General features: G+C 35.3%; 1 protein-coding gene and 1 pseudogene across 4 annotated transcripts in view; both read left to right on the forward strand.

The window, feature by feature from the left end:
- CNTN1 (contactin 1) overlaps window positions 1–26,341 on the forward strand; it is a 391,570-nt gene that overhangs the window by 23,073 nt on the left and 342,156 nt on the right. The gene's annotated exons all lie outside the window — the stretch shown is intronic.
- Window positions 6,226–20,322, forward strand: LOC129466696 (methionine aminopeptidase 1-like; annotated as a pseudogene).

Here is a 26,341-nt window from a genome sequence, read left to right on the forward strand (position 1 = left end):
GAACAGATTCGTTTATGCATAGGATAGCCACATTAGCAGGATTTTTTTTTGCCTTCATTTAACACTACTAATTTTTTTTATAAATTGGTGCAAAAGTAACCACAGTTTTTGCCATTACTTTCAATGGCAAAAACTGAGATTACTTTTGCATGAACTTGATATTAAAAAACAACTAAATAGTCTTCCAGGTCTTGATCTGATTCCTCTTGTGTTGGAGAAAATATTGACATTCCTGTTGCTTTTAAGAAATAAATCTGTTAGGGTCTCAAGTTTTTATTACAATCAAGCCTTTGGGGGAGCCAGTGGAACAGATCTGAAGCCTTTTCATTAACTGATTTCAAATCTCTTATAGTTTAGCAGTCAGAGGAGTTGATGTAATTTGCCATCACAAATCACTAGTAAATGCACCCTTGAGATTAAGAATTAAGTTCCACAGATATCTGTAACATTTTAAAAGTCAGGATGGTAGAGTGACTCACAACCTAGTTGAATGTCAAAATCACCTGGGTAACTTTAACAATACTGATCTGATGCCTGGGCACCACCATTCAGACATTCAGAGTTAATTAGTTTGGGCTTGCACCTTGACATAGGGAAATGGATAGAGGATAATAGTTAAGGAGGGAGAGGTGCAGATATGAAGAAAACTACCATTTCTTGAGACCTACTTTCTTTGTCAGGCACTACAGAGGGCATTCTAAAAATACTGTCCCTAAGCCTCACATAAACTCAAAAGGTAGCTTTAAAAAAAATCTAAGGAAAGAAGCTTGAAGAAAAGGATAAACTTTTCCATGGCAAGAGGTTGTTAAGTAATGAGGGACTGGCCCCAGCATCCTTGCAAGGGTACTAGATGCTTCCATTCCTTCTCTCTTCTCTCCTCTTCTTCTTCCCTTCCTTCCCTCCCTCCTCCTTTCCTTCCTCTCTCTCCCTTTCTTCCTCCTCTTTCCTTTTCCTCCCTTCCTTTCCTCCTTCCCCTTCCTCCTCTCCTCCTCCTTTATTCTTCCACAAATCTAAATACCTTGGGACAAGAGACAACCTCTAACAAATGTTGAAAGTCCCATATAAGGAGCAATGTATCCTTCAAAATATACACTTGATACCTATTATGAATAAAGCTTTGCCTACACCACCTGGGTGTCGGACATGGGCAATTACAAAATGTATCTAGAGACTGAGACACTAGCTGCATTTCCAGGCATATCTGAAACTCATTGGCTTAGCCTTCAATGAAAAGGGCATTGGAAGATACATAGATAGTTTAGATTCAGAATTTGGCAACAATTATTACTGTAATTGTAGTTGAAAACCATCTGTGATCTCATTACATAGTTACAGGGACAAGATGAGGGTAAACTTCTGATACTAAGAATAAATGAACCATATCAGAGTGAACACCAGAAATTCTTTCTTCTCTAATGTTAAGGAACCCATGTAGAAATCAGTCTACTTAAAAACAGATAAATATAACCTGCTCCTATATATATTAACAACACTTTAAAGCTAACAATTACAAAGCTCTTTTAGATGTGTTTTATAATCTTATTTAATCTTCACAACATCTTTTTAGAGCAATGGGGAAAGAGAAAATAATGGTTTATATATTAATAGGTGTGTACAAAGCCTTTTGTACATATTTTTATGTAACCGTCACAGGTAGCCAAAAGTGTTATTTTTTTTCTGTTTTATAAGAAAGGCTCAGAAAAGTGAAATAACTTGCACATAGTCATTGATTCACTAACTACTGAAGACTGAGATCAAAACCTGAACCCACTACAAGCAAAAAGTTGACTAAAATTACTGCTCTCAGTCTCTTTAACAGTCATTTGTATTAAGCTGAAACACAGTTGAACCTCTGTATAGAAGCTATTTGTTTGACCTAAATGTATATATAAATAAGAAAATCAATACAGGACATTCATTAACCTAAAATTATAAATAATAAATCCATTAAACTCAACTAAAATGAACACTGAGCTACTTTTCGTATAAAGGGCTTTGAAGAATGTCATAGGGTATAGTTATTATATTCGTGGTATGCATTGGATTTCGGACTTAAAATTTTTTTTCTTCCTTTCAGTTCCAAAGTACATACTTATTTGAACTTCAGCTACCCATCCAAATTGGTATTTAAAATAAGTGAATTTCTGCTCATTCACTGGGTGTCAATATTTGTAAATATAAAATCATTTTTAGATGAACTTCATTTATTTTATTTCAAGTCAGTTTCTTGAAGGAGCCTTATGACATCATGAGGGAAAGTCATTTCACAGTTTTATGTAGAAATATAGTTTTGTTTTTCTAGCATTGGTTAAGTTGAAGCTTTAGAATTGCGGGCACCACTGGATAAAATTACTCCTGTATACATGGGACACCTGGCGGATTACTTCAGCAAAATAGGGCCTTGTTGAAAAGTAATTGTGCCCATGAATTCTTACAAAACTAGGTTTGTTGTCTTTAGGTCTATATTAATCAGTCTTTAGTGAGCTTTAAAGTTACTAAGAAAATGGGACTTTTTTGTAAATGGGTTATATATTTTGTCTTTAAAGAGAAAGATTCTAAATTTTTAATTGAATGACTTAAAAGTAGATTAAGTTTTAATTTTTTCTCAGTGTTTTATTTATGTTTTCACATGGAATTGGGTCTATTTAGTTTCTTTTATCTCATCTGACAGATATCTCTTTCTTAAAGTAATGTGCATTCTCATTTGAAACCAAGAACGTGCTGAATAATTGTAAGGATATTTCCTGAGGTTCATGAAAGGTTTTTTTGTTTGTTTGTTTTTTTTGTTTTCTTTTGAGACAGAATCTTGTTCTGTCGCCAGGCTGGAGTGCAGTGGCACAATCTTGGCTCACTGCAACCTCCACCTCCCGGGTTCAAGCGATTCTCCTGCCTCAGCCTCCTGAGTAGCTGGGACTACAGGCGCGTGCTACCATGCCCGGCTAATTTTTTTTTTTTTTTTTGTATTTTACTAGAGATGGGATTTTGCCATGTTGGCCAGGATGGTCTCGATCTCCTGACCTCGTAATCTGCCAGCCTGGGCCTCCCAAAGTGTTGGGATTACAGGCGTGAGCCACCGTGCCCAGTGTTTTTCAGTGCCTTCTCTGATAAGGAACCCGAGAGGCTTCCAGTCAACACTGGGGGCTGGCTTCAGTGAATTCAGTCATGCTGGTAGAGCCCACTATTTTTGTCCTAGTGGGCGAAAAAGGAAGCCTCTAGGGGCAATGGCTAAAGTGTTCTAAAACCCATCACGTCGCAGCAGTACAACTAAATAGAGTCCTCACATGGCACTGTGAGGTAGAGACTACTATCCTCTATTTAAAGATGAAGAAACTGAGGTCAAGTGAGGTTACAAGTTTAGAGTCAATAAGTGATAGGGCTGGGATTCTAAGTTACATCTGATGGACATCACATCTATCCTTCAAAACTTTCTCTTACTCTACTGTTATCTTTATCTGAAAAGGCCTTTATGTGCATTTCTGGGCCCTGGCTATTCATATGATGAATATCTGGGATTTTTTTCTTTTCCATTAGAGAACATTTTCCAAAGATGCCCTTAGAAGGATGGTTTCATCACATTTTCTTTCCCCTCAACTTGGATGTTTGGAGGGGTTGATTTTTTTTTAACAGAGGCTATTTGAGATCAGCATTATTTGATTACCTGCATGTTATTACGGTTCAAAACTTTGTAAACACTGAACAACTGAAGTTAATCATTTACTTATTTGTCCCTTGAACAAGTGTTGCCCCTCACTTAGAAATAATGTGCTCAATATGGAAAAATTAACAGTTGCTGAGTCACCAAAGGAAATAATGCAATTTATGGATTTTTTTAAATAATATTAGAGTTTGCTAAATAAATCAGTAATATGTGGACACAATGGGAAGATGAATTAATAGTTACTTTGATTTAAGATTGATGAGAGTTGTATTTTCGGAGTATGGTATTTATGGAAGCTTTATATATAGGCCTAATCATTTAGACATCATAAACTTTAAGCTCAAAAATTGCTGTATAATTTCTAAGCTTTTTATAAGCAAATTCTAATTAGTTGTCCTTCTTAACCTGATGATCGGGCTTATAAAAGAGTTACTAAATATCACAACTGAAAGAAAAGAAGCAGTGGCTTTTATGAAAAATAGAATCTATCTTTGAATCAAGACTGAAACCTTAACTATATTCCATGTGTAACTGTGAAACTTAAATTATCTTATTGTGCTTTGAGATCAATAAAATATATCATCCTTATTTGCTTACTATATTCTTGCATGGTTCAAATGAAATACATAACATGCTTGCTACATAACTGTAGATCTTAGACAACAAAGCAAATATTTATTATTTACCTTGTGTCAGTACCATGCAAAGTTAAAAGAGTAGAGTTTGTTAAAAGATTTGTCTTGGTGGTCCAAATACTTTGACATTCATCAATGTGGCTTTCTTTTTTTTTTTTTTTTTCAGGGAGTCTCACTCTATCGCCCAGGCTGGAGTGCAGTGGTGCGATCACAGCTCACTGCAAGCTCTGCCTCCTGGGTTCAAGCAATTCTCCTGTCTCAGCCTCCCGAGTAGCTGGGATTACAGGCACATGCCACCACGCCCGGTTAGTTTTTTTTTTTTTTGATTTTTAGTAGAGACGGGGTTTTATCATGTTGGTCAGGCTGGTCTTGAACTCCTGATCTCGTGATCTGCCTGTGTCGGCCTCCCAAAGTGCTGGGATTACAGGCATGAGCCACTGCGCCCGGCCTAATGTGGCTTTCTTAGACTTGTCTACTCATGACTAGTCTAAGAATTAGACTATTTGTTTTTATTTTCACCTATTTATCTCTAAAATATGTTAGAATCAAAAGAGTAAGTTTTGAAAAACATATTTATTGGTACTAACTTGGTCTCTTCGGTTCTAGTTTTTTTCATTGATTTTTAAAGACTTAATTAAGAGTATGCTTGTTTCATTGTTAAATACTATAGCTAGATCACAGGATAAGTAACAACCATCTCAAAGGGGTGTGTGTGTGTGTGTCTGTATACACACATAAGAGTCATGCAGTACAACCAGTGAATTAAGGCATAGAGTAAAATACCATTTGTGTGACTGTTTGTTTTGTGTTTTTGAGAATTGAATTGTATTTGAAATGCAAAGACAATACAGTAGATGGATAATTGAATCATATTATAAGTCTCCTTGAAAGTTTAATAATCATAACAATTTTTTGTGTAATTAAAAAAGTATTGTCAGGCCAGGCGCGGTGGCTCACGCCTGTAATCCCAGTACTTTGGGAGGCTAAGGCGGGTGGATCACGAGGTCAGGAGATCAAGACCATCCTGGCCAACATGGTGAAACCCTGTCTCTACTAAAAATGCAAAAAAAATAGCTGAGCATGGTGGTGCATGCCTGTAATCCCAGCTACTCGGGAGGCTGAGGCAGGAGAATCCCTTGAACCAGGGAGTTGGAGGTTGCAGTGAGCTGAGATCGCACCACTGCACTCCAGCCTATTTGTAACAGAGCAAGACTCTGTCTCAAAAAAACAAAAAAAGAGAGAAATGTTATAATATATATACATATATACACATATATATACACATATATATATACACATATATACACATATATATACATATATATGTAGTCAGATTGTTTAAACTGAAATCCAGCTATGAATATGTAAAATATAAAGTGAAATATGTTTTTTCTCATTTAAGAAAACAAATGCATTCGTTGAATCTCTCTCTTCTCTTTCCGAATCCCAGGCATCACTTTCATCTAGACATCTCACTTATCAGAATTACATTTCAGACAGTGATACTTACATAAAGGATTAATGCATTCTATCTCCGTCCTCTTTCATAGCAATCTCATGTGCCAGTTTGTCATGTTTCTTATCACATTCTCTGCCCCAAAATGGCAAAGTAGCTACATGGATGATGACTATAAAAATATGCAGGCCGGTCGCGGTGGCTCACGCTTGTAATCCCAGCACTTTGGGAGGCCGAGGCGGGCGGATCACGAGGTCAGGAGATCGAGACCACAGTGAAACCCCGTCTCTACTAAAAATACAAAAAATTAGCCGGGCGTGGTGGCGGGCGCCTGTAGTCGCAGCTACTCGGAGAGGCTGAGGCAGGAGAATGGCGGGAACCCGGGAGGCGGAGCTTGCAGTGAGCCGAGATGGTGCCACTGCACTCCAGCCTGGGCGATAGAGCGAGACTCCGTCTCAAAAAAAAAAAAAAAAAATATGCAGGACTACCTCCTTTTTTTTTATATTGAACCTTTTTTTCTAGGTTTTAAGGTTCTTTATGTCATATAAAGATCTCTAAAAACATCAACTTATTTTCCCTGCCAAAGAGAAATGCCAAAGAAAAATTTGACTTTGATTCTCAATCTCAAAACTTAGTATATTCATTTTTATAATTTATCATGAAGGATGCTGTCTGCTGAATTGGGACATATTACATTAATTTGAGCCGTGGGGAATAACAGACTTCTCCATCAGCTAACAAACACCTTGTAGGGGAGCTGCGCAGATACAAAAGAAGGACAGGGCCACATTTCCTTCCTTATAATATAGAAATTCAAACTAAACACGCAGTGTCTGTGGCTCATTTGGTGACAAAATTTGATCTTGACCTGAACTCACTTGTCAGGATAACCTGTTCTGAACTGGTTTAGGCAATTTATATCTTCTCTATTCCACTTGGTGTGAATATTCACAATATTCACAGTTTTTGCTGAAGAAATATGGATGCCTTTGATTACATGTTGTAATTCCAAACATGTATATACACATATATACACAAGTTTCTAAAAATTATAAAAAATATCTAGGTCCAAAACATATCTGGCCCTATGAGCTTTGGAAAAGTGGTTGTAGGTCTCTATTAGATATTGTCCATGTCTTCAAGCCACTTATAGTTTATTGAGATACGTGACAGTAAACTCCACTCTCAGAGAGTCAAAATAGTTACTGAAAGTCTAACAGTTGGCCGATATATACATATACACACATACGTACGCACACACGCATGCACACACTATCCATGTTTTATATATATTATATATAGTATGGATTTTGTGGTACATGAGAAAAGAAGTGTTAATGTAGAATAAGTCTAGTAATGTAAAATATTTCAGAGAGTAATAGAACTGGTTCTCTCTTTTCTAAGCATATTTGAATTTATTTCTTAATAAAATAAAGCAAAACCACATCCAGTAAGAAAACTTCTGCATATATGCTGAGGGAAAACGTATATAAGGCGGTAAAATTTTAATGAGAGCCTTCCAACAAATGTGCTTTTTTTTTTTTTTTTTCCTATGTAAAGGAAAGGTGTTTTGAAGATAGAGTAGGGTAATCAGTTTAGAGCAAAGAACTAAATAGAATTTGTTGGCTTTCACTCTCGCCTTACTAGATCTGACTTTAGGCAAGTTACTTAAAATCTCTCAGCCTGCTTTATTGTCTATGAAATATTAATAATAAAAGTAGCTTCCATAGAGTGCTGCTAGAGGATGACATGGGATAGTGAGTGTACTGGCGGGAGCCTGACACAGAGGAGACAGGCCGACTTCGCTCCTTATCTGGAAGCTGTTCCATCCAGGCCTAATAGATGATGTTTTTAGACTGTGGAATTCCACATAATTAATTCTTAGCTATTCAAGATCATTATTTTCATTGCATATTAGATTTCCCTTTGCTGGGTTAAATTGTTCCGTAATCTTTTAAGATTTCCTCTCTAATAACTAAAGTCGTTGTCTGGTGAAGAAGCCAACCTCAGCTGCTTTCCACTTTCAGTTTTATTAACCTGAAAGCCTCAAAGATGACTCTCATGAGACTTCCAGATTGAACCTTCAGAATTTTTCCAGAAAGTGGAGGAAACTGGAACTAAATGGAATATGGCTATATAAATGTTCATCTGAGTGGTTTTTGAGCTTTGAAAGAATATATACTTTATTATCCCTGATTTGTTTTTTAAAGTGTTTTATGAAACACTTGATGTGTTATTCACGGACTTATCATAGGTGACTGAAACTTTTATAGCTCTGTTATTCATTCCAGGCATGAAGTGATCACACCTTTTGCCCTGTTAGGATTGTACCACAGTAAGCAACAAGATACAAAAACAGGGGATATATGGCAATGGGTTATATTCACAACTAGAAACTCTGACATATTTCTGCTAGATATAGTGAAGTCATACTAGTTTGAAGGAACTACTAATGTGACCAAGAATCTCTGCATATGTTTAAATGGTTTATCTAAAATGTAAGTGGAAGAGACGGTAGCAGGGCCTCATTATGACTTTCATGGATCTTAGACACTTCTAACTGCCTGGGCCTCTCCTTCTAATAGAAAGAGAAAGAGAATTATAAATTATAAATGAGAGGCAGAGACAGAGAGAATTACAAATTGTATTCTGTCTTGGTGTAAAGACTGGATTCATTCATTATATATTCATTATTTTATATATACTATTCCTTGTATGTCCAGGCTGGATTCATTATTATATATTCATTATCATTATATTTTTCATTTCTAATTTTAAGACAAATTAGAACATTTTTGAACCTCTAAATGTAACATGTACCCTAGGCACTGTACCTACTATGCCTGCCTCATAGGTAAGTCAGTCCCAGATACTAGCAGAAGTTTGCTCATCATTTCTCTTAAAAGCCAGTTATGGTCAGATTCTGGCATATTCTGGGAACAAAGAGAGGGCCCCACTGCAATCCCTGGATATCTACAGGAGTGTCTTTCAGGCATAGAATAGAGGCTTGGCTCATCCAAGTACTGATTTCTTCAACAAACAGAGAAAAAGAAAACTGACCTTCAATATAGGCTGATAGATCCTGTCCTGACTTCCAACACAACGTAATTTCTGTCTGCCACTGCCCTAGGCTGTTGGATCTCCTGACTAGCAAAATAAAAATAAAAGAATTTAAAATTATTTTATTCTCCTTTCATTTGTGCTATAAATATCTGGAAATAGATACATAAGTTTTTCGGATACTCAGTACTGAAGAATGTACAGACCGTCCTCTGTGATCATGAGCAAACAGAAGAACACTTACTTTGGTTCAAAAGACAGTGATATTTAAAATAAGACAGAGTATAGATTTATACATTGGTTACTACAACACACGATAAAGAATTTTTGAATTTATTGTGTTGGTATCAAAAATAAACCAAGGACATGCTTTTCCGATTAAGGTAGAATAAGAATCATGGATGAGAAAATGCTCTGAAACAATGAGAGATTGTGTGGAATGAAAAGCACTATTGCTACATTTAAAACCTGAAAGAAAATAGAGATTGCTGATGAAATTTTACCAAATTAGCCATGTAGACGACAAGTTCAGGAAATTCTCCTGGAACTCAGAAAAATATAAAGAGACCAAAATTACAAAAGACAAATGACATGTGACCAAGAAAGACTTAAGTTCCACTTAGCTTGACTAAATTGGCTTCTTCCTAAGTCTCAGTCCCCTTACCTCCATTTTCTAGGGGATTTACCTTAGAAAACTTGTAATCGGGCTGGGTGCAGTGGCTCATGCCTGTAATCCCAGCACTTTGGGAGGCCGAGGCGGGTGGATCACCTGAGGTTGGGAATTCGAGACCAGCCTGACCAACATGGAGAAACCCTGTCTCTACTAAAAATACAAAATTAGCCGGGTGTGGTGGCGCATGCCTGTAATCCTAGCTACTCAGAAGGCTGAGGCAGGAGAATCACTTGAACCTGAGGCAGAGGTTGCAGTGAGCCGAGATCACACCATTGCACTCCAGCCTGGGCAACAGAAGCGAAACTCCGTCTCAAAAAAAAAAAAAAAGAAAAACAAAAGAAAACTTGTCATGGAAAATTCTTTCTCTACCATTGCACTCCAGCCTGGGTGACAGAGCGAGACTCCATCTAAAAAAAAAAAAAAAAAAAAAAAAAAAACAGATAAATATAACCTGCTCCTATAGATATTAACAACACTTTAAAGCTAACAATTACAAAGCTCCTTTAGATGTGTTTTATAATCTTATTTAATCTTCACAACATCTTTTTAGAGCAATGGGGAAAGAGAAAATAATGGTTCATATATTTATAGGTGTATACAAAGCCTTTTGTACATATTTTTATGTAACCCTCACAGTTAGCCAAAAGTGTTATTTTTTTTTTTCTGTTTTATAAGAAACGCTCAGAGGAGTGAAATAACTTGCACATAGTCATTGATTCAGTAACTACTGGAGACTGAGATCACACCATTGCACTCCAGCCTGGGCAACAAAAGTTAAACTCCGTCTCAAAAACAAAAAAAAGAAAAAGAAAAAAAAAAGAAAACTTGTAATGGAAAATTCTATCTCTACCCGTTTGAGACATACATAAATCTTTTCCCAGCCCAGCCTCTAGCCAGTTTTACAATCCAGAAATGTATTTCTCAAGGACCTGGGAGCCATCCCTTTGAAATATAATCATTAAGGAAGATAGCACCCCTACCCCTATCTCTTAGTTTCTATAGGAGAGTAGAACCTAATTTCAACAAGTGCCAATTAGCAAACACAGTTGACCTAATCACCAGCCTCATCATAACATTCTTCAGTACATGTCCACTAGCTCACCTCAGCTCTTAAAATCTCTCTTACTTATTGTTTTGGTGGAGTTGAGTTTAATCCCTTTCAACTACTGCAATAGTCTTGAGTAAAGTTTTTCTTGCCTGGTTAAATTTGTCCAGTACAATATTTCTTTGACACAAGGAGGCCAGAGCTCTGAGATTAAATAGGTGTTTAGGAGGCATTCAATTAAAAAAAAAAAAAAAACAGCAAACAGGAGAAGCAATAATTTAAAATAGTGGGGAAAAAAAGTTTCATGAGTTCAAGGAAGTCTTGAATCAGCATTTGTATAGTAATAACTGATGAGAAGAAATCAATACACAGGTATGGCAAAATATCTAACATTTCAAGAATAATAAAACCTTTTGTTTAATGACTAGGGAGGGGGAAAGAATGTGGCAAACAGAAGAAAATATATTTTACCCACTCCAGGATTAGAATATAGCTATTCTTTATTATTGCTGGTGTGGTAAAAAGTAATACAAATATTAAAATATTTTGGAAAAATAAAAATGTTAAAACAATTCAGAAACTACGTTCTGGCTTTAAAATAGTACGTATGAAGAAATTTGATGAAATGGATGTATTACTTCGTTCTCACACTGCTATGAAGCAGTACCCCAGACTGGGTAATTTATAAAGGAAAGAGGTTTCATTGACTCACAGTTCTGCACGGCTGGTGAGACCTCAGGAAACTTACAATCATGATGGAGGACAAAGGAGAAGCAGGCACCTTCTTCACAGGGTGGCAGGATGAGGTAAGTACAAGCAGGGGAAATGCCAGGTGCTTATACAACCGTCAGATCTCCTAAGACTCATGCACCATCACCAGAACAGCATGAGGGAAACCACCCCCATGAATTTGAGATGAGAATTTAAAAATTCTAATAATAAAAGTATTTATTTAAAATGCTTCCTCATGTTCTTTTTTATTATAATAATTAAAAATGTCTAATAATGAACATGAGGAAATATTATTTTTAAAATATATGATACAGTATAGTAAATGTGATGGTTAACTAGACTTCTGCAAGGACAAATTGTCAAAAGAGGAAAAACAATGCAAAAATCAAAGACTCTTAAGATTGGGGCAAAAAAATTCCTGATATATGCTATTTACAAGAGAAAAGTTTAAAAGATTTTAGTCATTATGTTTAAAATGACATAAAGCTTTAAATAAAATAAGAAGAATGTCAGACAAATATAATAGCAAATGAAAAGCAGAAATACTCAACAGAATTCAAAGCAAAGAGGATAGATGGAATGTAGAGGATTAGTTTTATAGATGGTAAGAAAATGTACATCACAGATAAAAAAAAGGATGGAGCTGAATGAGCCAGAAAATGTACATGCAAATTTTAAGAAACTGTTATAAATACAAGGAGACTCAAATGATAAATAATATAAACATATTGGATTTAAGTGATAGAACTAATAAGATTAACTTATATACTAAACTTCTAACTTATTTAGAAAAAACACTTTATTTTCAAATTTCCATGTATCCAAACAAAATCAGTCCTATATTAGGCCGCAGACAAATTATTGAAAAATTCTAAAAAGCAAAAACTACACATGCTACACCCTTTATCTATAAAATAAATATAGGATATTTATTAAAAATCCTAACATAAAAATATGCACTGAATTTGATAAGCCTTCCCAGATGCAAGTGATTTATTAAGGAAATATACTCAGGACAAATCCGTAAGTGAGGGAAATAGAATAATGTGTTCGAGTGGGATGAGAGACTGAAGTCTAGTCTCAATCGCTCCCAATATAAACTGGCATCCAAATGACCCTGTACGGGTGTCCGCCCTCAGGCAGAGTGGCAGTGCTTTTGGACTGTCCTATCACGAAACCATTGGCTGATGTGTCATGCCCAGAGTAAGGCAGCTCTTCTTAGGCCAGGACAGTTTCCCAGAGAAGAGTGCAGCTATGTGCTCACGGTAGCTGGGAGACATTCGTACTGATTAGTAAAAAAGGATTCTGGGTTGAGGACTGACATCAACAACAGCTATGCTTTCAATTAACATTAATTTTAGCAGCTAGAAGGAGAAAACATAATGAAAGTAGTATAAATAAGACGAGGCTTTGTTTTTTTCATGAAACAGGAAGTCCAGAGGCAGGCAGTTTCGATCTGTGCATTAACTCCAGGACATTCTTAAGTATCTCTGCTTTTTCTCCCCCCTCTCCCGCTCCATAGTATCCTAAGTGTGTGGTTTTATCCTCATGTTGAAGATGATTGCTAAGCCTTTGGGCAAATGACCATATCCAGGCAGGAACAAGGGGAAGAGTAGAGGACCAAGAAAAGGGAAACTAGTAGTAAGCTCTGTAAGACCTCTTCTAGAGCTTTCCTGGAAGTACGACCTAGCAACTTCTGTAGTATCTCATTGGGTAGAATTAGACCCTAGTTGTGAGGACTTGACAAAAATGTTGGCTGTCCACATTCTATAGGAAAGGAAGGCAGATGAGAAGTGGGATTTGGAATGGCTCTGAACACCAACAATGTTTACCAAATCAACCCATTTTACATTTGAGATAAATGACTCTCTTAATTAACTCTTAGGAAAACAGTCACTTTTACAATTTTATCATGTTTAGAAAATAACAGAGATTAAAAAGTACATATAAAATGATGCACAGGCTTCCTCTTCCTCCTCCTCTTCCGGGTGAGTACTCCCCCAGCAGGCAGGCAGCATGGCGGCCAAGGAGATAGGTGGCTGGAGTCCCCAGGCCAATCTCTATTGTCTTACCTGCATCAACTTGGCATCAAGGCTTGCACTTCTGCTCACAGAATATCTCAAATAAAATTTAACTGCTCACAAATTATTACACAAGAAAGCAAAAGATGAAAAGGAAAAGCAAGAAGTGTCTTCCTGGACTGTAGAAGGTGATATTAACACTGACCCTTGGGCCAGTGTTAATATCCGTATACTGGTAAACTTAGACCACATTATCCACTGATGCCAACAAGACCGGTGCCAAGTTACTGTCAAAGACCAGATTTTACTGATCATTCCTTGGGAATGTCTGAATCTGAACAGGCTCTTAAAGATACTTCTCAAGTTAAATCATTCTGATCTGAAGATCAAAAGGGATCCGACTTGTATCTAAGCTGCTAGAGAAGTTTTGGATATTGCTGCTGGGATGGTTAAACCAGGTGTAACTACTGAAGGATCAGACCATGCTGTACACTCAGCATGCATTGCAAGAAATTGTTATCCTTCTCCTCTGAGTTATTATATTTTCCCACAGAATTCCAGACAGTCCTTGGAAGAAGGTGATATTGTTAATGTCGACATCACTCTTTATTGCAGTGGTTATCATGGGGACATGATTGAGACATATTTTATTGGCAATGTGGGTGAGAACGCACGGAAATTTGTTCAGACCACGTATGAGTGCCTCATGCAAGCCATCAATGCAGTGAAACCTGATGTTTGATACAGATAACTGGGAAACATATTTCAGAAGCCTGCCCAAGCAAATGAATTTTCAGTTGTTTGAAGCTATCGCGAGCATGGAGTCCACAAGCTTTTTCATACAGCTCCCAATGCACTCCATTGTGCCCAAAATAAAGCAGTTGGTGTGATACAGTCAGCCATGTATTTACAGTTGAGCCAATGATTTGTGAAGGTGGATGGCAGGATGGATCCTAGCCAGAAGGTTGGACTACAGTGAGGAGACAGTGAAAGCGGTCCGCTCAGTTCCACTACTCCTTGCTGGTCACAGACACTGGCTGTGAAATGCTAACCTGGCAACTTGATAGTGAATAGCCTCACTACATATCCCAATTTTAATTTCTTCCAAAATAGCACATCTCAATAGTACCTTCTTACTGTACTATGCATTTTTGGGGGAGTAGAGAAAGGAAGGGGATACTTTTTATCATTTGTTTTGTTTTGACCAAAGGTAAGAAAGGACTACAGCAATTTGATGTGTGTCCGCAAGAACTTGTTTTGAGTCTAAAAAAGCTGAGAAGAATAAAGGAAACATTGCTCAACTCTTTTCAGTGCTGTCCCTTCCCTCAATCTTCCTACACACCCATTTTCTCATTATGAGACTTTTTAAAGTTTAGATTATGGCAAAAGTAGCCATGCTCCCAGTGGTGGCTGACTGTTGCAGGGCGTGAGAATTTTGTAGTACACTGCTGTGCCAAACCGCTAGTTAGTCAGAAATGGGAGGGGCAAAGCCCCTTTTCTTCTCTTCTTTATTTTGTTTCAAGGGCATACCTTGGAGATTCTCAGAGAAGGGTGGAGGGTGCACTGTGGAGGATGATGGGGAAAGAGTTCTAAAGTGTCTCCAGCTGTGAGCACAGTGAGTCAAGTGTGCTGTTAGATTCTGTTTAGTAAACCTGATGGTGACTGTAGCAGGGATGTAACTGTCCATGGTATGCTGAAAACACACCTCACCTTTACATAGCTGAGAACCTCATTAGAAATGACCTCAGTTGCCCAATATCTATGTTCCTTTTGACAGTTGTCCAAATACGAATGTATCTAATGACTACATATCAGATCCTAAAGTCATTGTCATTATTAGAGTGGACTTAATTAATGGGTATTTGCTAACTTTCATGTAATATAATTTCATACCACTGACATGTTATATAATAGTTGTAAGAGAATATCTTTTGCAGAGTGTCTGAGGCCTTATTGTTTTAAAATAGTTATAATATTTCCATTGCTTTTATTATTTTATTGATTTAGTAAAGTGACTGTATCTGGTTTCAATTTGGGGGAGTATGTGTGTGAAGTTTTTATCAATCTGTAATATTTGTGATGGAATGCCTTGCAATGTAAATGTTAATATAATGTGTAAAATGAGATTTAACAGTTAAAATGACTATCAAAAAAGATATTATGCAACAGGCATAGTAAAGCCGGAAAATAAGGAAACTAACAATTAAACAAACTACGCATTAGAAAAAAAGAGTAAGAATATATACTTGAGGAAAGTGAAGAAGAAAAAAATCACCAAAAACAAAAGCTTAAATTTAAAAATTGGGATAAAAAGGGGAAATGCCATTTTTAATTTAATATTTGTTCTTTGACAAGGTCATTAAAATAGACCAATCCTTGGCAAGACATATAGGAAAACAAAGGAGAAAAGAAATGTATAATGTTAGAAATGATGGTGGGAGGGATATAACAACATATTTTGGGTGTTTTTTCCCTTAACAATAAAGCAAATACTATGACAATTCTATATTTTTTAAAAAGGCCAAACAGGAGTGAAGTATAAACTCTTTAGTAAACCATAAACGACCAAAGTTGATTTGACAGATAATAGAAAACCATGGGGAAAATGGATAAAGCAGCCACTAATTTTCAAAACACCATTTGTCAAATTGAAATGGAAACAACAGTCTGAGCAAAAAATCCTCAGCACAATTTAAAAATATAAATTTCAAAAGTTTTTAAAAATGTACATATTCTTTAGGTATCTTGCTCACAAGGATTTTTATTGGGGAACGAATGAAAAGATATACATAAAGATTGATATGACCAGGTATGCAATATACCATAGTTTATTAGCACTACTTATTATAGAAAGTATTGATAATAATTTCAATATTCAACTGCAGAAAATTGTGGGTCACACATACAGTGGAATATATTAATTAGATTGAACTGTATCAAATTGCCACTATTGACCATTTCTAATCAATAAAAACAGTGACTACAAACCTAATAAATACACACAAATACATATTTAGATATCCCAGTAATTTAACTGTGGTTATCTCTGACTGGGGGGCTTTTGGGTGATTTAAACAGTCTAATTAGATTCTAATACAGGAACAAAATAAGCACGTAACATGCATGTATTGCTTTATAATCTTTCACTAAATTATGAACTCTTGAGGAACAGGAATTTGGTTTTGGTAATCATTACATTCTTGGTGCAGAAGGAAATCTGAAAATATTTGTTGAATCAATGACTGAAAAAATATTTGTACTATAAAATAGAAAATGTTAAATTGCAAATGAGAAAAGCTAGAGTAATTGCTCATTAAACCATTTGCCTCACCATATGGACGGGTCAAAGCAATTTTAAGACTATAGTGCTTAATTTAGGCAGTAATTTTTCTGCAAAGTATTCAGTATGTATAGTATCTGATAATGTTATGTCTACTTTCTAGCTATCTTTGAAAACATCTTATTAAATTTCATAAATTTAATATGTGGAGAACTAAGGAAAATTCCAATGATAAATGGGGACATTCAACATTAAGAGAACATTCCCGTGTAAAAGTTTGGAACAGGTCTGCAGCATAATATTTTAATTTATTATAATGATTTATGAAATTACATCAAATACATTTTGCGGACTCATTATCCAAAATTCTCAAACCTCAAAAATGAAATATTTGAAGATGTCAAATAATTATGTAGACCATGCTGATAGTCTGCCAGGAAAACTTCACTGCAGAATTGTAGCTGAGTTGTTTTCCCCTCTAGTGCATAGAGGGGCATGAGAAACCACTGACTGTGATGGTCTTTAATGTAATGCAAAAGAACATTGAAATCCATATTTGCTCGGAAATCCTATTAGTGTCTCTATTGAGGAAACCTCAAAGAAAAGCACTGAAGTGTTAATGATTTGCCTACAGAATTTTTGTCCAAATGTTTGGATAAGCTGACAGGAATCAATTCTATAAAAATCCTTTCTTTCAAATTATTTCACTAATATAAAACTCCCTAATCCAGTAGCATTCTTTGACATTTTTCTTAATATCAAAATGCTAATTTTGCCTACATAATATTCATAAATGAAGCAGGCATTTTTTATTACTCTCTCTCCTTACTCATAGGGTTGGTGTATATTTTAATTAGCTTCAAAAGTTACAACTGCCTTGTTATTTTTACTAGAAAATTTATTCTTGTAGTCACCTAATGGATATGATAATCAGTACAGAGCCTAGAAGCTTCTGCATTCTGCTTATAAAAGAGACACAGTTCCTGGGTATGAATTTGGGCTCTGAGTGGAGACAGGTAAACCAGGAGAGAATATTTATAAATACAGTAAGTAGATGTATTTGGTTATAATATTTTGTTGGCTGATGTTACACTTGATTTGCAGTTTTCGAAATACAAAATACAATGTCCTTAAAATACAATGTTGCCTCCTAACAAAAAGCTTATAAACCCGAATAAGGCTACTATTTTTGCTTATTTTATTTATTTTTTTTTTTTGGTCACAAACAAATAGCTTAAAAATGATGGCTGAAATACACATTCTAGATTTGGATTCCTTATTTTAAAAGTCAGATTTTTTTTCAGAAATTAAAATATATTCAGCGGCAAAATTTGACAGCACAATGTGGGGTTCATAGTTTTACTATCACACTATTCTCAAAAGTGTTCAAGTAAGGAGGTCTTCCTGCCCTCCCCCTTCCCCTGCCAGAGGAAGAAGTACAAGAGATTTTTGGCACCATGAGATAAAGAAAGGCAGCAGGCTTAAAAAGCAACTAAAGGACTTGATTATGAGGAATTCTTTATTCCCAGTAGTGTTTGTTCAACGTTGAACTAGGAAGAGTTTGCAGAATATTTCCAATTTGATAAAAAAGTATATAATACATTCTAAATATTTTATATTTAAAAAGAATAAATATTCGTTCTTGTCTTTTTACATTTATCTCTACTGCCACACAGCTCCATTGAGTGGAATTTAGAAAGTTTGTCTGTGAAAGAATACAGTCTTTCAATTGATCCTCACATTTGTCAAGAACACTGACGATTGATTTGATTGCAGCTCCAGCAGTTAAAGGAGTGTTCATTTCATGATCAAGTAGCCTGAAAACACTTCTTTAAAGTGAACATTTCTTTTATATTTGGTGATTCACTGCTCACCAGGGTCTCTGTTCCTGGGTTTTCCCCGCAACTCTCCTACTGACATTTCCATTAAACTGTAAAAAATAAGTGTTGGCTGATTAACATCTTAAGAGCTCTGCAAAAAGCCATATCCATGAATCAAAGTCAGTGTGCACCACTGGTAATTAACTTGACAAAATTCAGCTTTCCAAGCTAATCATCCTCTGGCTGCTTTATGTAATTGCTGTCAATTCAGATCTACAAAACAATTGGAGTCCACTAAAAGACAGAGAGAGCATAAGAACTAATGATTAGGCCACGTTCTCTAGCTGAGAACATATTCTGATTAAAATGCTGGAGTATAATGAGGAAACAGAAACATTCAAAATGTTAACTTGAGGGTTCCACATTTATAATTATATGAAAACAGCCTATTTAAGATCAAACTAATGATAAGGGTTAAGTGGTGAGATTCAATGTAATAAATATCCTAGGGTTTACCATGTAAAAGTTACTGAGCAAGACCCTGAAAAGGCAGTAGCCCTTTAGGGCACCGCAGGGCATCATGGATGAAGAGCACTGCTTCTGCACTGAGACATTTAAATACTGGCCTTGGCTAGTTGCGTGATTTGGGACAAACTGCTCACCTTCATTCAGCCCACATTTTCTCATTAGGAAAATAGAAAAAGTGATGTTACCTAGCTTATATGTTTGAGGATTAATGCAAACAATGACCTAATCTGTTACCTGGAATTTCGTAGATGCCAAATAACTACCACATATTCTATTATCATTACAATTTATCACTAAGGGAAAAGTCAAGTATGCAAATTAATATAACATAATAAGCATGCTAAGAAAAATACAGATGAAATTGCCCATTGTATTTACAAGTGGAGAACCAACATCTGGGTCAGGAAAACTTGAAGGAAGAGAAATTGATTTTGGAGGTGTTTTTTCACAAGAAGTATAATTTATCAACTAAGTTGAGAAGATTCATTTCAGTAGAGTAAGAGCAAAGTCATTCATCAGGAAAAGCATGATGTGCAACTGAGGAATAGTAAAACAATCATTTTACTAGGCATATGATTTTATGATAGTGTAAAAGAAGATTATACTGCAAAGAAAGGTTGGATAACTATTGTGGGTTGACTATTTAAATCGTCATTGTTGAATGTTTCAAAGGATATTTTGTTCATTCCTTAAAGACCAGAATATTTCAACACCAAAGAGTTCCACAGAACCAAAACAGGCTTTGTCTCCCCATAAACTCTCAGTAGACATATATTCAATAATTAAAGCTATGTATACTTTCTTAGATTAAAATCAGTAGCTTTTATGGAAGTCAGTTTAGTACTCTTATTTAGAAATGACAAGAAACTTCAAACAACGTAAGAAGATTCCTCAAAATACACATTTGGTACATACAAAGAAAGGTAACTAGAATATTTTAAATATTATTAAAAGTCTATAATTTTATTTATTTATATTTATTAATATTTATTGTTTGGTTAAGGCAATGGGCATCGTTCCCATGGAAAAATCACCTATTGAGTTTATCAAATTAAACACCTCTTGGGCTGAGTCTTAAAAATTCTGATTTCATTTGTTTAGAGTGAAGCTCAAAGCATCAGTAATTTTCAAAGTTATAACGGAATCCTAACTGTGAGAAAGGTGACCAAAGATACTTCCTCTTTCTCTCCTCTGAAATCATGTAAACAAGAATAACAAGAAAAAGGTAAACCATGTTTTTGTCAAAAATAGGGACATCTATAATCTTGAATCACAATTTAAGATGAAGAGCTGTCAAATGCAATAAATATCAAATCAGGGTGCAAGAAGATACTGACAGAGGGCATATGGAGTTACATATTTCAGACACAGCCAGCCAGATGCAAACATTTTCCAGAGCATTGGGGGATGCTGAAGAGGAAAATCAACAGTCCTTGGTTTGAGTGAATAGAAGCAACATGTTTGAGCTGGCTGTAGGAACTCTCCTGTCCTCCATTTGTTACTACAGAGAGGCGGGGGAGGTAGGTCTCATTGAGGAAATCACAATTGCTTGCCATCTTTTCTGGAAGAGAACTGTGGAATAAGCAGAGGAGAAAACATCTATTGTGATTATCCTGCAGCTGTCTCAGAAAGATGGGGCAAGACATGCTGGCCTCATACAAACATCCAATCCCCAGGGGAAGCTGAAGGAAAAGGCAGCACTCTGTGAGCCAGGGCCACTTTCTCTTAAATAGACCACTATTCTGACACACACAGACACATACAGAATCAATCAATCAGACGTGAGCACTTGGAAGTGTAAAAGGCATGTAAATGATAATGAAGATCTGGCAGTCATTAATACATAGGCACAAGTAAAATGGACAGAAATATAGTAATACAATATTCTAATTTGTATAGGATATTCTAATTTATCTCTCAGACCATGGCAAACAAATAGACCAAAAGTAATGCATAGATCTTAATATAATTATAAGATATGGTTTAAAAAGCTCTTGCAGTATTCACATGAGAAAAAAAATAATAGATCAGAAAGAAATTGCTGACATATTTCCCAAAGGAAAAGTATTAGCTTCACTGATCACAGTGAAATAAGTGGCTCTCACAAGTGGCTTTTGGGTTAAAGATGAAGTTCAGAGCAAAAGAGCAGATTACTTGGAAAATAAATATAATAAAGCATTATATATGAAGACCTATGGTATACAATTAAGTCACAGTAACTAGAGGCAAGTTCCTAGCCACGAACACTTGCATTGATAAAGAATGAAAATAAATAATTTTGGTAACTAACTCACACATAATACAATAAGTTAAACAAATGAAAATATTTAATAATTTGAAGCAGAAAAGAAATGTCTTAGAGAACAGACAAAACAGAGCTAATAAATCAACCCAATAACTGGGTCTTAAACAAACAAACAAACTAAAAACAGTGACTAACCTAATCAGGACGCTGGTGGTGAAAGCACAAATACATTAAGAACTGGAAATGGGGAAATACCTCAGAGGCAGAAGACATTAAAAGAATTGCATAAGGGTAGTTTTTTCAACATTATAAAAATAAATTTTAAATCCTACACGAAATCAGTATTTTTCTAGGAAAATAGAAATGAGTGAAACTGATCCTTGAGAACACAGACCAATTGCTAAAGAAAAAAATTCAAAAACTTTATCATGGAGATATTCCCCCCTCCAAATCAGTATAAATCCAGATTGGTTGGTGGATTTCATATATAAATTTTTTATCTTCAAATAGTTTGAAGCACTACAAGAGAAACAGATGCTTGTAGCACTTCAAGCTATTTGAAAAGATAAGAACATAAATATTTACACTTGTATAGTAGTCAGGGTTCTCTAGAGGGACAGAACTAATAGGATATATATATGTGTGTATATATATATACTTATATATATGGGAGTATATATATATATGAGTTTATTAAGTATTAATTTACATGATCACAAGGTCCCACAATAGGCTGTCTGCAAGCTGAGGAGCAAGGAGAGCCAGTCTGGGTCCCAAAACTGAAGAACCTGGAGTCGGATGTTCAAGGGCAGGAAGCATTCAGCATGGAAGAAAGATGTAGGCTGGGAGGCTAGGCCAGTCTCTCCTTTCACATTTTTCTGCCTGCTTTATATTCGCTGGCAGCTGAGTAGATTGCACCCACCAGACTCAGGGTGGGTTTGCCTTCCCCAGCCAACTGACTCAACTGTTAATCTACTTTGGTGGCACCCTCACAGACACACCCAGGATTAATACTTTGTATCTTTCAATCCGATCAAGTTGACACTCAGTATTAACCATCACACAATTATATTTTCTAATCTAGCATTACATTACTACCAAAATCTGACAAATTAAAAAGATGTATAGACAATAGAACTTGAAACAAAGATCAGAATAAAAGACTAGCAACTAGAATGAAACATCACAAATAAACAGTAATATACCACCACTAAGTGTGGCTTACTCTAGGAACTCAAATATGGTTCTGGATTGAGGCACCATATTAAGAGATCATAAGAGAAAAATCAAATATTAAAATATGCAGAGATTGAAATTATAATTCAGTGTATATTCTGTATTTTTAAAAACTTTTAATAAGATAGTAATAAGTTTGTGTATTCTTGATAAATAATCTATAAATCCCAAAGTGATTTTGAAGAACAAGTGAAGGGGAACTGCTGTATCACATACCAAGTTTAGCATAATTTCATAGAGTATACAATGTTGAACAAAACAGAGAGCTCAGAAACTTACACTGATGTCATTATATGGATATACCAACTAGTGGGGGAAAAGAAAACTATTCCACAAATGGCACTGGGAAAATTGCTGGTTTATTTTGGGAGCTAGGGTAGAAATCTTTACTTCACACTAATAAAATAATTCAAGTCCATCAGAATTTTGAAGGGTAAAAAACATTTAATCTTTAGAAAAACAATATATGAAAATATGTGGTTGACTTTTGTGTTGTGAAACATTTCTTAAACAAATTACAGAAAGCAAAAGGGAAAGATTAAAAATGTAAAGCTTCATTTTGACAAAGGACATCGTTAAATACAGTTTGAAGTTAAGCCATAAACTAGCAAACGTAATATGCAAGACCTACAATAGAAAAGGAACCACAAAAAAGATATAAAAATTTTATAACTCAATAACTGAAATATAAATGACCCATTAATAAAGGGTCAAATATTGTGAACAGGTGTATCAGAGAAGAGAACATCCGAATGGTCGGCAAATACATGAAACGAGGCTCAATGGCACTAACAGTCAAGGAAATGCAAAATAAAACTACAGAGATTTAATGTTTTGTGTCTACCAAATTTGCAAAAATTAAAAAGCATAGCAGTGGAAAGTTCTATCTGTAGTCGACAGGATTTTGAACTAGTAAAAGCACTCTGGAGCCCAATCCGGCGATATTTAGTATAATAGGAGATTCATAGGCCCTTCAACCTAGCAACTTCACTTCTAAACACATATGCTGGAGAAGAACAGTGGTTCTTAACCTTGCGTGCGCTTGACAGTCATACCAGTACCCAGGCTGCACTACAAACCAGTTAAATCAGAAATACCAGAGACATTTTTCCGGCGTCAGTATGTTATAAAGCTCCTCAGGGGATTCTAGTGTGCAGTGGAGCTTAAGAACCCATTTTGGAGAATCTCTCACAAATATATAAGAAAAATGAGAAGAAATCTATGAGCGTATTAATTTTAATCTTGTTTGTAATAAGGAAAAACTGCATTTCAAGTGAGTAAACAACTTGGATAGTCAATAAGGACAAATCTCAAAATCTCAGCATTTAGTTTAAAAAGCTAGTTGCAGAATGAAACATATTGTATCATTTATATAAGATTTGAAGGCATGCAAAACAATGCTTTAAAATGTTGATCACATAATGTGCAGCGTTTTGAAATGTGTAAGAAACGCTGTGATTAAAAAACAATTTCAGGATATTTCTAGACCTCAGGCATAAGGATGTCAGATTTAGCAAATAAAAATACATTTAAATTGTATATCATATGAGACATACTTACACTAAATATTTATTCATTGTTTATCTGAAATTCAAATTTAACAGGGAGTCTTGCATTTTATCTGGCAATCCCACTTGGGAGGGGATCTGGAAAGGTAAACAGAGGCTTCAGCCATATCTGTAATGTTTTATTTCTTTAAGAAATAATTGAAACAAGTATGGTCAAATGCTAGAGTTTGACAGAGATTGTTTACTATAGGGGTATCTTATATTTTTCTGTGTCCTTGAAATACTATTATAGACATATTTTGAGGAAAATACAAGGAAAGAACAGACCTCAGTAGTAGTAACAATACAAAGGAGAAACTATATTGAAATAAACATTAGTAAATGTCCAAGATCAATAAGAAGAAAACATATTACACTACCAAGGATTAGAAAGGAGGATATGAATAGACAGAAAGACATGCCATATCTTGCTTTTGGATTGTTAGACTTACAGTGTAAAGAAATCTGAGCTTCCTATGTTAGTCCATACATTCAATAAATTCCCCTCAAAAATTCAACATAAATTCTTATGAACTACACAAAATAATGGACTCTAAACTTCATGAGGGTAAATAAATTCACAAGATCTGCCAGATAAATCTGAGAGTGATGAAAAATAAAGGGTAGATAACTCAACCTTGTAATGAAACATGTTATAAATCTACTGTAATTAAAACAAAGGAGTATGTAAATAATCATAGTTACATTCGAGCTGAAGTTGTGACCATAGAAGTAAAATGGTGTCAATCATTGCATAATGCAGATTTACCCCCAATATATTTTAAAATCTATGCTATCCTCCTTATCTTTTTACTTTTTGCCCCAATTCGGATTTCTATCACCTTTCTTCTGGAAATTATAGTAACTCTAACTGCTGTTCATACTTACAGTATTTTCTTCTAAAACCTTAGCCAAAATGATTGATCATAAGCACAAAATGTGTCAATTCCTTGCATAAAATAGTTTAGTGCCTCTTCATTGCATCCTTGACAAATGTCAGACATGGTAACATGGAATAAAAGACGCTTTAGGGCCCAGCCTTGGCCTCCCTCTTCAGCCTTATCTCTAGCACTGAAATAACTCTGAGAGCTTCCCCTTGTCCCCTCCTGATATGGTTTTGCTGTGTCCCCACCCAAATCTCATCTTGAATTTTAGCTCCCATAATCCCCACATGCTGTGGGAGGGACCCAGTAGGAGGTAATTAAATTATGGGAGTGGGTTTTCCCATGTTGTTCTCGTGATACTGAATAAGTCTCATAAGATTTGATGGTTTTATAAAGGGCAGTTCCCCTGCACACACTCTCTTGCCTGCCGCCACTTAAGATGTGCTTTTGCTCTTTCTTTGCCTTCCACCCTGATTGTGAGGCCTCCCCTACCATGTGGAACTGTGAATTCATTATACCTCTTTTTCCTTATCAATTATTCAGTCTTGGGTATTTCTTCCTAGCAGTATGAAAATGGGCGAATACCCCTCCTATACACCTGGCCATTTCTCACCGCCTGGAACTTTTACCTTTTTGCACTCAATTCCTAGCATCCTATATATATAATTGATGGTTAGTGAATGAAGTGATCTATGGAATATCTACTGAAGTCGTTTCAATAAACAATTGCATACATGCCCAGACAATTGATATTTAAAATAGACAAAAAACAATAAACTTCCTGGGATAGGAAGCTGGACAGATATTTCTAGTTTTATTGACTATGTCCTTACGCTGGTTTGTTTACTTCACTTTAAAGCAGCTTTAATTTAATAAATCTGTTTTTTGATATCAGTTAAATGTAGAAGAATCAAACCGTAATCCATATTTCTTCATTTTACAATGGTGGTTCCAAGAAAAACTCTAATGAGGAAGCTTCCCTCATTTTTATGATCCATCCCTTTTTCTTCCTGTATATGCTCTCTAAATTATCATACATCACAAAAAGATATGAGTGATAAACTAAAACAATGGGTTTAATTAGAAATAATCTGATCATTTAACTTTAATTACAAGGCTATTGATGTATTTAAATTTCATTTTAAATGACATCTATTAGCAACTATTTGCACTGGATATTATAAATATCAACTTAACACTTGAAATAGCCTGTGCATTAGGCATTAATTCTATTTTACAGATGATGAAATGTGACATTGAGTTACCACTAGTAAATGCCAAATCTCAGAGAAGTAGACATTATATCATTTCACTTCAGACTTATTTTCCTTGATACAAGTATTTATCCTATTTTTACTCATCTTTTGTGATGGATATTTACAAATAACTATTATTAGATGAAATAAATTTTAATGGAAAAATTTTAAAAATTCTACAAATGAATTCATAATGTATTATCATTTCTAATTGAATACATTTGAACTTGCTATTGTTTTTTAATTTTTCTTTGTGAAGCAGAAT

Source organism: Symphalangus syndactylus, chromosome 17 (genome assembly GCF_028878055.3).
Source record: "Symphalangus syndactylus isolate Jambi chromosome 17, NHGRI_mSymSyn1-v2.1_pri, whole genome shotgun sequence".
NCBI lineage: Eukaryota > Metazoa > Chordata > Mammalia > Primates > Hylobatidae > Symphalangus > Symphalangus syndactylus.